This window comes from Lissotriton helveticus, chromosome 1_1 (assembly GCF_964261635.1).
Source record: "Lissotriton helveticus chromosome 1_1, aLisHel1.1, whole genome shotgun sequence".
NCBI lineage: Eukaryota > Metazoa > Chordata > Amphibia > Caudata > Salamandridae > Lissotriton > Lissotriton helveticus.
The window spans coordinates 1,273,801,689-1,273,816,382 of NC_136057.1; positions in this window are offsets into that span (position 1 = coordinate 1,273,801,689).

The following is a 14,694-nucleotide window of genomic DNA, read 5'->3' on the forward strand; positions in this document are numbered from 1 at the left end:
CTCTGAATCCCTGTTCCCTCGCCTCAGTCTGCAAACCTCGTCTAAAAAAGTTGTCTCAGGTGTCGGGAGACCAATTGGTTCAGGGTTATCTTCATTTTCACTGCTAGATACATTACTTGACCCAGGCTCTGTTTCACTAGTGGATGGGGTGCCACTCTTTTGTTTACTGGTAGATACATCTTTAATCAGGTAGTCAAATCTCTTAGCGAAAGTGTAAACGCAACCAGAACTGTAATCTCTTTCGTCGCGTTTAAGCTTTCTGGCTTTCCTTTGTTTAATGTCAATTTGTAGTTCATTCATTACCTCATCCAAAATGGTATCGTTTTTAATAGTTGCTTCAGGAAGGTTAATCTCTTTGATCTCCTCTTCTAATTTAGAGATCTCAATAAGCAACTTTGCTATTTTCCTTTCTGCGTTTTCTATCAAAATAGCAATAAGATTTCTAGAGTTCGAATTAAGTTCTTTTTCCCATGATAGGTATAAGTCAGGTTCAAGGTCTTCATATGTTGGTATGATTTGCGATCTTAATCCTCGAGGAATTCTATTCAGCTTTAAATACTGTTTCAAGGTCGCAGCATCCCCCCACTTATTAAGTTCAGTCCGTTTGAGTGATTCTTGTTTCATAAACTTGGCTCTAAGACCTTCTTTACTTGTCTGTTTGGGAGGTCTCATGGCATTACCTATAGATCCGCCTGAGACTAGATTCTCAAAAAGATGTTCTGCTTCTTTATCCCTATTCATAATCCTATGCGGCTGCTCCTAAACTTGATGATACATAAACACCACAATGACAACAGTTATAGTGAGCGCACAGCAAATTTAGGAAATTTAGTTCGCAAAGTAAGTTGGTGCTCAAGGTAGATACGAGCCTGTTGCCTTGACTCCAAACAAAACCACTTGGGTGGTTCGACCAATTAACAAAAATCCACCAAGCACTCAAAATAGTCAAGTAAAGTCCACAAAATGTATTGTCCTTCTTCAAATTTTCTTTTTTTCTTTTATTCTTAACTTTTCTTCTTCCAAATCAAATTTCAACAGAACATCCAACACGTGTTTCGTCTTTGTCAGTCTTTGACATACAGACTTCTTCAGGGCTGTAAACAATTACAATAATCTTAGTTGTAACCTGAATACAATTAATATGTTGTACAACAATAAACTATACTTGTCTTTAAGAAGACCACCGAATTAATGTGGGGTATAGTATAGACATCACTGATAGTCCCTAATGCCAAGTATGAAACTAAAGTCACCACAGTAAATTATAGTTGAAAGATCAATAGTAAATTTAACTAAAAGTAAAGTTACCAGGTCGGAAGGACCCAATTATAGATTTCAGAATTACAGTAGCATCTGATGTAACATTATCTTTAGAACCTACCAATATATAGTCCAGTTGAAATAATAGGTCCTATCCACTGCTTCCAATTCAGCGTTTAGCTGTAAAAGCAAGCAAGCACAACCCCCATCATAAGCCACAGCCCCATTCATCTAATTAACGATCCAACATTGCACATCAAACTAGATATCCCACTTAGCTCACCTCGTATTTGGAAAATTGTAACTCTGTAGCACGGTAATCCTATTATAGCTGTCGTAATTAAATGTCCCTTGTCAATATTCGTGATTCTGGAATGATAATGTTTAATAAAAATATCATCATCAGCGTCCTTTGTCCCATTAATCTAGTTTTACTACTAAGGAGTATATCATTATTAACTCCATATCTCACTATCTACGTTAAACTTTCTGTCCCATTTTACCTGCAATTTTACTCGCATCGTAAGTTTTCAGTTATTGGCAATCTCGGTCCGTGATTCTGTAATTTAAATATAACCAAACTTAGTATTTTACGCATTGGTAGGTCCTAATCTTATCACAGTAATCAAAAAGTTGCCCATTCCGCTCACCGTGTATCTCGAACCCGCCTCAGTAATTCTTCGCGTGCTACGCCGCCGCCATCTTGTAATGGCTTTATATAGTCTTTGATTGTGGGCGCCATCTTTAACTAGTATTTTGTTCGTCTCATAACTATCTGTAACTAAATTTTCTTTAGTCTTTGATTTACGGCGCCGTAATGAGAGGGATAAGAGCCTACCTGGCCATGCTGTAACCGTGAGTGTGATGGTGTAATGTGTGACTACTCATATTTGTACCGGGAACAACTTTTTCTAGATCTTAAAACTCAGTTCCTTTAATACCTCACAGGTTGCTACATTGAGCAGAACAGTGAACTCCCAATACCACACATTTGGCTCATGAGGCTACTTAACCCATTACTATAAGTAAGCAGTGTACTTTTGTTGATAATTGTGTATTGTTAAAATCCGCTTCCTTTACCTTGCGGAATCCAATGGAGACCTTCAGAGAGAATTAATGTGTGTCCTAGTCTATATGTTTGTTCGTGTTTTTCTTTTTTCTTTTTCAGGGTTCCTGGACCTTATTTTTGGTTCGTCGTTACCCCTCTGTGTACTTACACAGTTTTTCTTGAACATGTGTTCTATATCAAGACCCTTTGTTTATATTACCTTTGTTCATTCACAGGTTCGATATATCGCCAATTGGGCGTAACGAACGTCCTCTCTAATAAACAGATAGGTACATTTCACTATATTTTATTTTTGTAGAGCACACTTTGACATCTACATAATACATGTGAGTAAGGTGAGGATAACTAGTGCACATCCTCGTCCTGAAGAAGGAGTCTTCTACTCCGAAACATGTCGACGCACTTTTTTGGTTGTCTTACCATAATCAGTAAATAACAACCTCCCCTGCACTTTTGTAATAATACCAGCCGAGGACTTAATAAAAAAAAAATGTGTTTACCTCCTACGAGCCAGGTATTTTTTAACCAACACTTTCACCTCACCCCTCACACACTATTACCCCACACACACCATCACATAGTTCACCCTCTGTGCTCCTGCGTAGTCGTGAGTCGTAGCACGCCGCATTCCGTAGAGGTTTGCGAAGACCCCGATGATGAAGCATGACACCAAGGGGTCTTTTGGTGTGTGAGGGGTATTTAAACAACACGGGTTGCTCCCCACCACTGTAGGGATCACCAAATCTATCCTAGTGGATTCCTTTTGTTTATGCATATTACCAGGGGAGACAGAATCCACTTCTTCCTCTCCCTCCCCCCCTTTGTTAATTATTTGTTCTGGACAGCGCACAGCTGTGGGAGCCCCTCCCAACTAACTTGGACACATATAGTTTCTCGCCACACATTACATTCAACACTTTACTTACCATCCTCTTCAACAACACCAGCATGGAGGATGAACATGGGCTAACATTCAGTGAGGATGACATTGACCGGATCTTGGCAGAAGAAAATCCTTTTGAAGGATTAAGTACTAACGATCCAGGCCCAGCGGTAGGAGACTGGGATGAATTGACAAATGTACGGAAAATACAGATCAGGGCTGCTCTACATGGCCTTTTGATGAGGGAATATTTAAGGAACAAGATGGCCCCTCAGGGCTTGTTAGTAAAAAATGAACCATTCATTTTCCAAGATGATCTCACGTTTAAAAAGGCTTGGTCGTTAATTTCCTGGCACTGTACCAGAGACTGGTTGGTACTGATAGTACAGACTGCTAGTCGAAAATCCCAAGAATTAAAAACTGAGATACAAAGATTAGAAGTCCAACTAAAAGCATTTATTTCACCAGCTGATCTAAAGAAAGGGCTAGAAGAGCTCAACAAACAAATGTCTGATTTCGAGGCGACATTAAAACAAAGTAAATTTAATAAACTAAAGAAACATAAGGACCGGTTCACAGCAGAATGGGCTTACCCTTACACGAAAGCAGACTATGTGACCAGTGGTAGCACAAGTGATGCTGACAGCGCCAGTTCAGATGGAAGCACCACCAGTACAAACTCAGGTGGTTTCCGAAACAAAAGACAACAGAGGGGTGGTTACCGCCAACAGAGAAACCAGTTCCCACGCCAAAGAGGGTGGAGAGGGTTCCAGGGACCTCCACAGTTCAACCCCTTCCAGGGACAGTATCAGTTCCCACAGTTCCAGTATGGTCCCTCACCAATGGGACCAATGTACCCACAATGGGGAGAAGACCCAACCACTGTACAACAAAATCAACAGCCTTTTTTATCATGGGGCCCGGGATCCAACAGAGACAGGAACAGGAGAGGGAACAATGTCACCTGGCAACCGGTGGTCGAGACAGACCCCAGGGTACACACCAGGAGTATGACAGCGAGCCGAGCGTCAACGAGCAAGAGAGGGACCTAGTCATCAATATATCTCCTTGGCCTTTATCTGATATACAGAAACAAGTACTCAACAAAGGCTTAGGATATGTCCCTACGAATAAACCGGACACGTTCCGCCTACACAAAGAGGTACAGGACTTTGTTAGGACTATTAAGTTGAGAGTGTTCTTTTACAATCAGGTATCTACCGTTGAACCCTCTGATACTGGCTTAAAACCAAAGTCGTCGTTCACACCACTGGACAATCAACTCCCTGTTGAAGTACTGGCTTTTGAAAAAGCCGTTATGCTCGAACTAGGGAAAATGAACACCAACCAGAGAGTATTCCAGAACATGAGTAGACTGGAAAACGAAGCAATAAGGGAACTTTCACAAAACAAACTGATCATTATAAAACCTGCGGATAAGGGTGGTGCAGTGGTTATTCAGACAACCACTGCATACGACCAAGAATGTAGAAGACTCCTTTTGGATAGGAGAAACTACCAGATTCTTGAAGAGGACCCCACAGAGTCCATACGCATCCGAATAGGTATAATGACTGAGGAAGCCCTTGCCCATGACTGGCTCTCGAGAAAGGAGGCCGAATTTCTAATACAAAAAAACCCTCGAAAACATTACTTTTGCACAATACCTAAGGTTCACAAAAACCTACTGAATCATCCGGGTCGCCCCATTGTTTCCGGCATTTCATCCATACTTGAACCTCTGTCCAAATTTGCCGATGCCTTCCTAAGACCTCTGGTTCAAGCTACGGACACATACCTTAGGGACACAAAAGCTGTGCTCCAGATGTTACAAAACCAACCATTCAACCCAGACTCCCAAATGCTACTGAGCCTCGATGTGGAGAGCCTTTACACCAGTCTCCCACACGATGAAACCCTCCTAATCATTGAGGAGGTACTACATACCAAACAATGGAACTATCATACCCCACGAGGAGTAGTGATGGAATGTATCTCTATGGCCCTTACCAGAAACTTTTTCGAGTATGAGGGCACTCTATACCTACAACGTCACGGAACGAGTATGGGAAGCACATTCGCGCCGAGCCTAGCAGGTCTGTACGTACACCACTTGGAAACTACCAAAATCCTGCATCCCAGTAATCCATTCAGGACTAAAATTCTCACCTAGAGGCGTTATATCGATGACGTCCTGGTCATCTGGGAAGGGAATGATCAATCAGTCATGGATTTCATGCAGTGGATCAATAATCAGAATGCCTTTCTGAAGTTTACCCACCAGATGTCCAGTGAATCAATGGTGTTCCTGGACTTGAACATCTACCATGAGGCAGGATACCTAAAAACCGAAACACATTTTAAACCCACTGCTAGGAATTGCCTCCTTAGGTATGACAGTTTCCACCCACGTCACCTAAGAGAGAACTTACCATACGGTCAGTTCCTACGCCGCAATTGTAGCGATGTGGGTAAATAAACTCCCAAGCACAAGATCTGAGTAAAAAACTGCAACAAAGAAGGTATCCTGACAGAATCATAAAGCAAGCAATGAAAAGGGCCCGCAATAACAATCGGGAAGCCCTCCTAGAAGATAACACTCAAAAAGAAAAAGCAGAAAACAGAACAGTCTGTGTGACAACATACAGTTCTGTTTCCAACCAGATCTCTAAGCTGGTAAATAAACATTGGCGGATTTTGACAAGTGGTAGTCTGGATCTAGAAAAACCCTTATTCGCACACAGGAGAGGAAGGAACTTGAAAGACATCCTGGTGCATACTAGACCTCGTAGCAAGGTGATCCAACAAACCAGATTACAAGGTCTCCATGGACACCATCCATGTGGCATTTGTAATAGCTGCCACCTGACTGAGAAGAGTCTTACTCTCACCTTCAAAAACGGCACAAAATGGGAAACACGTGCATTCACAAACTGCAACAGTAGAAATGTGGTATACCTGATTACATGCCCATGTGGAAAAGAATATGTGGGTATGACAACACGTGCTGTAAAAACAAGAATAAACGAACACAAAAGCAATGTTAGGTGTAAAAAACAAACCACAAAAATGGCAACACACTTTTTGGAGGCACAACACTGTGTGAATGAAATACACTGGACTGTGATTGAGCAACTACCATCAGAAAGGGGCCTTTTTGAAAAAGAACAAAGGTGGGTGTTTCGTTTGGGCACGGACACCACTGGATTAAATGACTCCATTCCATGGAGACAATTGCGATGACAGCCCACAAGGGACTGTCACACTATTCTTGAATATTACCAATCCGTAGTAAATGTGTTTCTCACTGTTCTGATTTGACAAATATACCCATGCATTGTAGAGGTCTCTGTATATAACCCTGGTTTTAAAGAAAAAGCCCCAGCAACACTGATAATAATATCTGCAAAGTGCACTTACATGCTGCACAGTAATACGCAGACCTTATACAACCCCTTTGCTACAGTATAAGCTCCAGCAACACGGAGAAAATCGAGGTACTTCACACGCGCATGCGCGAGCGCCTGCAAAGTCCTCCTGCCAGCTGCACAAGAAACGCCCAGGCGTTTCTGAAGACACTACCACTTCGCGCATGCGCTCGCAGGTAATGTCTTTCCTTTGCACGTGTGTCTTGAACATCAGACACACCTACCATACTCGCGCAGAACCGGATCAGAACTTAAGGGCTAAGTCCTTGTTTGGGCCGTTTCCTCTTTCAATTAGGTGTCAATTAAAACCTCCTGGGGCACTACAAAAGGAGTGGGTTTGTCAGTGAACCGACACTTCGTTAGAGCCGCGTTGAGGGGATGAGAGCCTACCTGGCCATGCTGTAACAGTGAGTGTGATGGTGTAATGTGTGACTACTCATATTTGTACCGGGAACGACTTTTTCTAGATCTTAAAACTCAGTTCCTTTAATCAGACCCCCCAGGATATAGCGGCATGGACTAGCAAATTTAGCGGCACAAAAATGGAAATTTAGCGGCACAAATATGGAAATTTAGCGGCAATTTTGCGGCATTTTATTTGGCCATATTTCCTACAACAAACACAGATATCTTAGTTTTTTTCGTTATTTAACAACATGAAGCTATGTAGGTATACTAATGTAAGCATTTCTCCCTAGAAACACTCTTGATTGTGGGTTTAAGTAATTCCCTTTTCCTACAGCTTGACAGTTACACGAAATGAATGTCCACAATGTAGTGGTAAAGCTCTGGTTTAGGGGTTACTTTTTGTTAAAACCTCCTGAACCTCCATCTCTCCCTTCATTCTCTGCTCAACCTGCCCTTCTTTCTGTACTTGGCCTTTCCATCCTACCGTCTCTCTTCCTTCCTCCTTTCCTCTCCTCTCCCATCCCCTACCCCTCTTCTCCTCTCCTCCTCTGCCGGTCACCCTCCCCAGCCCAGCCCGCCCCTCCTCTCCTTAGCTCCACTTGCTTCATGTACTCTCCTCCCCTTCTCTACCCTTCCCACTACCCTCCTCTCCTCCCCTCCCCTCAATTCTCCTCTCTCTACTCTTCTCTCTCTTCTCTCCTTCTCCTCCCTCCCTCCCATCCTGTCCCCTCCCCTCCTCAGCTCTCCTCTCCCTCTCTTCCCTCCCTTTCTTCCCGTTTCCAGAAGGGGCCCTGGCACTCGTCTCGCAGGCCTCAGTCAGTTTTCCAGGCCTTATCTTCAGAGGTGCGAGCCGGCAATTAGTCTGCGTGAGAGTTTTTATGAAGGACAACATAAATAGAATAACTTCAAGTGTGAAGTTATTGCAAGATAGAAAAGTTGAGGTGGTCACAGTGACGACGTGACACACTAACACTCATCAAGCTAAATCTCACAACAACAACAACAACCAAAATAATATTAATCACAAAGGCGAAACTGAAAGCATTTAACAATGCTTCTTATCCCTTATTGTGTCCTTTGCACCAGGCATTTCACTGTTTTCAACCTTCAGAGAGGCCGGGTCGGCCTTGCACATCTGTATGTTTCACAGGGTCACTAAGCTGGGAATAGCTCCTCAACCACTCGAGGCCCCTGTTTGAGTGACCACAGCATTAGCACCTCACCTTCCTGAATAAAGCTTTGTTTGCTACAGTCCTGCTGCTTGTACCCCCGATTCTGCTGCCTTCACTGATTTATCAAGGATGAGCAGAACAGCTACCGCAGGGGCAGAAACGTCAGCAGGCATGGTGTGTTCCACGCATGGAAGACACGGAGAGATAATAGCTGGAGGTGAACCTTTTCTGTTTGCCTGGCATAAGCCCTCTGGAAATGACTGCACCTGATGAAAATTCCACACGCCCCACATAGAAGAGTCCTTGACCCCCTTCCAGCACATGGTCTAGCGTGACTGTGTGCGCGCCGGTGACATGGCTGTACTGCGCCTGGGGGGGCACAGTTAGCATTCGCCCTGATCGCCCATCAGGGCCTTTCATTCCCATATTGACCCTCGGCTCCAGGGGAGAGGGCGGGGGCTCGCCCCAGTCACCGGGAGGGTCTCCAGCGGGGAGCCAGGCGCGGGAGGGGCACTTCAAAGCCCTTCACAGTGAGCTGCTAATGCCCCATTAAGCTGCCCCATTAAGCCCGGAAAGTTATTCTTTTGTGTCCTTCCCGCCCGCCCCAATAAACAATGTAAGTGGGCCCCCAGGATATGGCGGCTTTTGTAAAAACGCCGCGATTTCAACAAAAGTGCCAATTTCGCGGGCACTTTTGTAAAAATCGCGGCATTTTTACGAAAGTGCCGCTTTCGCGGCAAATCGCGAAATCGCGAAATCGCGATATCCTGGAGGGTCTGTTTAATACCTCACAGGTTGCTACATTGAGCAGAACAGTGAACCCCCAATAACACGCATTTGGCTCATGAGGCTACTTAACCCATTACTATAAGTAAGCAATGTACTTTTGTTGATAATTGTGTATTGTTAAAATCCGCTTCCTTTACCTTGCGGAATCCAATGGAGACCTTCAGAGAGAATTAATGTGTGTCCTAGTCTATATGTTTGTTCGTGTTTTTCTTTTTTCTTTTTCAGGGTTCCTGGACCTTATTTTTGGTTCGTCGTTACCCCTCTGTGTACTTACACAGTTTTTCTTGAACATGTGTTCTATATCAAGACCCTTTGTTTATATTACCTTTGTTCATTCACAGGTTCGATATATCGCCAATTGGGCGCAACAAACATCCTCTCTAATAAACAGATAGGTACATTTCACTATATTTTATTTTTGTAGAGCACACTTTGACATCTACATAATACATGTGAGTAAGGTGAGGATAACTAGTGCACATCCTCGTCCTGAAGAAGGAGTCTTCTACTCCGAAACATGTTGACGCACTTTTTTGGTTGTCTTACCATAATCAGTAAATAACAACCTCCCCTGCACTTTTTTAATAATACCAGCCGAGGACTTAATAAAAAAAAAATTATTTACCTCCTACGAGCCAGGTATTTTTTAACCAACACTTTCACCTCACCACTCACACACTATTACCCCACACACACCATCACATAGTTCACCCTCAGTGCTCCTGCGTAGTCGTGAGTCGTAGCACGCCGCATTCCGTAGAGGTTTGCGAAGACCCCGATGATGAAGCATGACACCAAGGGGCCTTTTGGTGTGTGAGGGGTATTTAAACAACACGGGTTGCTCCCCACCACTATAGGGATCACCAAATCTATCCTAGTGGATTCCTTTTGTTTATGCACAGTACTAGCCAGCTACACACCACATCCTGACATTAACGGAATGACAGGTCCAGAACTGTTAGCTCAGCTGAAACAGTTAATTAAAATACACAGACAATTGGTTCAATATGTCATGCGGACTTTAACAGTCCAACCAGCTGTAAGGATTCCCAGCACACCCCTCACCAGGGGAACACAAACAAAATTACACCACAGACTATACAATCAGTCATTGGTAAATTACCCGCAAAAAGGGAACAAATTCCATTCTGGTTAGCTCAAAAAATTACTCAGATAGAGGCAGTAATCCCTGATAGTACACCTCATGAGAAACACAGAATTCTGACAATCTGTTTACCAATGGGGATAGCACCACATGTGGAGGACTGTGACACTTGGGGTACAGTCTTTGCTTCGATCTACACAAAAACACATGGTGTACCGTCCATGGCGGTAATACCAGATGTTCTGAGGCAGATTCAAAATGAATACGGTCCAGAACCGGACTTAAATCTAGGTATGAAATTACTGAAAGATTTCAAACAGGTCTCAGCTATATTATTAGCTAACATTAAAGGTGAAGCAGCATCCATGGCAATCCGCCAAAAGTTAAAAGAAACAGATATAACAGATCAACCATATGGCCTTGCTAGAATTATTGAAAAATCTTATGAAGAATTAGGAAGAGATAGTTTGGGTGGGAAACCAGTAAAACCTGAATTAACAGAAAATCCTGAAAAGGTGTTTATTAAAAAGAATCTCACTACTCCTAAAAAGAAGTGGGAAAATACTAAACAGACACTTCCTAGAGACAAATGTTCTCAGTCCAGAGGAAGATCTCCCCAACGGGAGCACTCTGAAAAAAGGTATAAACCTTAGGAATATGGATAATTTGAAAAAACCTGACAGATATCAAGATAATGATACACGTCCCTCTCGATCTTTTCAGACTTCCTCGCAGAAATCAGAAAGAAGAGGACGGTCAGAACACAAGAAATAACGCGTCAAGTCCAAAGATAAAGAACCCGTACACCAAAGTAAAAAAGCAACATTTTCCAAGAAGAAGGTAGCAAGCATAAAAATCAGACATGCCAAGGATTTTGAGGACACAACTCAAGAACGGGGAGTGGGCTCAAACAATGCTAGACAGCGCAACAGAAGTCACCATAGTTCGCAGGATCCTGAAGGATCATCTGGAGACAGTGGACTTTTGATACTGCCGACACCAGGGTTAGTGTACCCAACAAGTTATATGAAGTAACACTCTGGATGGAGGGGGACATAACTAGAAAATAAGAGCACTCTTTTGGGAGAAGCTCTCTAAGGGTTATGACATACTTCTAGCTGAACAAGACTGGCCACCTGAATTTGTCAGGGAGTGCCCACATGGCGAAGAGATAATTATGCCAGCCTTCTCAAATCACATTCCAATTCATAAAAAATACACTTATGCCAGAAAATGGGCAGTAGCTCAGGCTCCAGCATTATATAAAAATCATGTAGGATGGGATGAGGATTCTCCTCACCATAAAATCCAGTTAAAAAATCAACCTGCTGCACAAAGGCAGTACCCAGTTAAGCAAGAAGCTAAAAAACAAGTCAGGGAGATTTTAAATCAACTTGAATACCAAGGGGTGATTGAAACTTGCACCTCGTCAATGAACAATTCTTTGTTTACTGTGTCCAAACCAGAATATTCATATCATCTAGTATTGGATTACAGACACTTAAACTCTTGTTGCAAAACATTTGCAGTACAAAATGCACACAGTGCAGCTCTGATGAATAACATTGTGCGCAAAAAATATAAAACCATATTAGATATTTCAAATGTTTTTTTCTGTCAAAACATTGCACCTGAAAGCAGACATCTGACCGCTTTCTCAATTATGGGGACACAGCGACAATTTTGCCGTCTTCCCCAAGGATTCAAGAATAGTCCAGGGTTATTTTCAGCCAGGGTAACAGAGTTACTACAAACGTACGATGATGAGGCATTATCTTATGTCGATGACATCTATCTTACAGATGACGACTTGGACAGGCACTTGAAAAGAGTGAACACCATAATACTTGGGTTCGCTTCTGAAGGGTATAAATTCAATTTTAGGAAATCACGAATTGCCCACCTCAACGTCCTATTTCTAGGATACCAGTTATCAAGTGAAGGCAAAAGCCTGACAGCAAACTTTCTAGAGAAATGTGCGCTGCTCCAAGCTCCAAAAATGCTGAAAAACTTACAGTCCATTCTAGGGTTCCTGAATTTTGGAAGAACTTACGTTCTAAATTACGCAGAAAGGGTTAAACCTCTCTACGAACTAATAAAACCTGATTTCAAACCAACTAATTGGACTCAAACACACACAGAAATTCTACGTTCAGTCCACACAGACATGTTAGCAAAAACACAGTTACAGACACGCGACAACGTGCGCAATCTTGTGATCTGAATCATCCCAGGGAGATGCGGATTCACGTACCTGACCTTTAATGAGGGAGTCAAGTCAAAAACCACTTTATTCGATTTAGTTAAAAATCATAAAAGCATACTACATTCATATAGAGGTGACAGTATTACAACTTGAGAAAATACAAATTCATTGAGTCAGTACTATATACAGATTAACACTATTAAAAAGTTAAAAAGCATCAGTTAAAAACGTATGAATCATACTTAAAAATACAGCTAAAAATAGGAGTGCATATTACGCTTTTGGCAGATTACAAATACACAGAACATTATCCAATTTTGCCTTCCATACAAAGACCCAGGTATTAAATTTTAAGTCTTTTCCTCCTGATCCTAACTGCAGCAACAAGATAATTGGCCACGCTAAACATAGCCAAAGCAGAATCCAAAAGTTGAAGATACAGTAGGGCTGGTTTAGCCTGTAGGAAGGCTTTATCCTTCAATAATGGAACCAGGTATTTCTGCCTGGGCACAGTAAAAAAATGACAGAACAACATAAAGTGCATATTGTCTTGTGCTGAAAAGTTATCACAGTTACAGACAGGGGCGTCCTCCTCCCTATACCAGCATTGACTATCACAGAGCACCATGTAAATCTGATTAAACCGAAGTTTAACCAGAAGCCACCTGTGAAAGGGGATGTTAACAGTAGTAAGGTATGGTTGCATAGAGAGGGAAGTGATGGTCAGATAATGAGCTCTGACCGTAGTTTTGGTCAGTTGTCGTTCCTCCCTCTCCATATTTTTAATTTTAATAAAGTTGAGCTTAACCCAATCCAAATCAGATTTCCTCAGGTCTTGGGGGGCCGTGAAAATATCGGGACGTCCAAGGACCAGAGAACATTTCTGAATATAAGAAAGTCAAACTATTTTATTAAAATTATCCAGTTTTAGATAGTCCACCAAAATTTTATGGTTCAGGCCTAGATTGTCGCACATGTGCGCACATGAGTGACAAGTGCAGGACAGTCTAAGCGCCAGGATGCCCGTCGGGTGACAGATATGCGCTATACAAGAATACCTATACATACATACATATATACAGATATGGTGTACCTGCTGAGTCAGCCAGCAGTTGATCACAGGGCTGTCATCATCAATTTTCCACACACCCTCACCCTCACACCCCTCACACCTCCTCTCACCCTCACACACCCTCACCCTCACACACTCTCACACACCCTCTCACACTCACACACCCTCTCACCCTCCCACACCCTCTCACCCTCCCACACCCTCTCACCCACTCTCACCCTCACCCACTCTCACCCTCACCCACTCTCACCCTCACCCACTCTCACACTCACCCTCACCCCCCTCACCCCCTCTCACCCTCACCCCCTCTCACCCTCACCCCCACACCCCCCCACCCTCACACCCCCCACCCTCACACCCCCCCACCCTCACACCCCCTCACCCTCACACCCCCTCACCCCCTCACCCACTCTAAAACCCTCACCCTTACACCCACTCACTCTCACACCCACTCACCCTCACACCCACTCACCCCCACACCCACTCACCCACTCTCCCACTCACCCTCAAACCCACTCACCCTCACACCCACTCACCCTCACACCCACTCACCCTCACCCTCACACCCACTTACCAGCATAGCATAACGATACATAGCATAGCATAGCATAACAAAACAAAGCATAGGATAGCAAAACAAAACATAGCATAACAAAACATAGCATAGCAAAGCATAGCATAATAAAACACAACAAAACATAGCATAAGAAAACATCGCATAGCATAGCAAAACATACACGAACATAGCATAGCATAAGCAAACCAAGCATAGGATAGAAAAACTAAACATGGCATAGCATAACAAAACAAAGCATAGGATAACAAAACTAAACATGGCATAGCAAACCAAAGCATAGGATAGCAAAACTAAACATGGCAAAGCATAACAAAACAACAGGCAGGCTAGTTCTCAGCCCCCGATCAGCTCCCCAATAATCTCCTTTCAATCAAACAATCCGGGACGCAGTATTTGGATAAAGACTGTCTATAGAGGAGTTTATTTTGGTCGATTTTATTAGGTTGCTTGTGGCTGTCGGCAATCACAGTGCAAGCAGACTTACTTCAAACAAGCATTTGCAATGCAATAGGTCTCGCATTAGGAAAGTTTGAGCCATTGGTATTGTAAATGACATCATTTTTATTCAGGTTTTGTTCTTGAAAATAGCGAAATTAATAGCCTTGTCATTTACAATGCCAATAGTTATAACTTTCGCAAATGTGACACCTATAGCATTTGTAATGCAGTATGTGTTGTGGATAAGGACCTGGACTAACACCAATCTTGTCACTTAATGAGGGAGA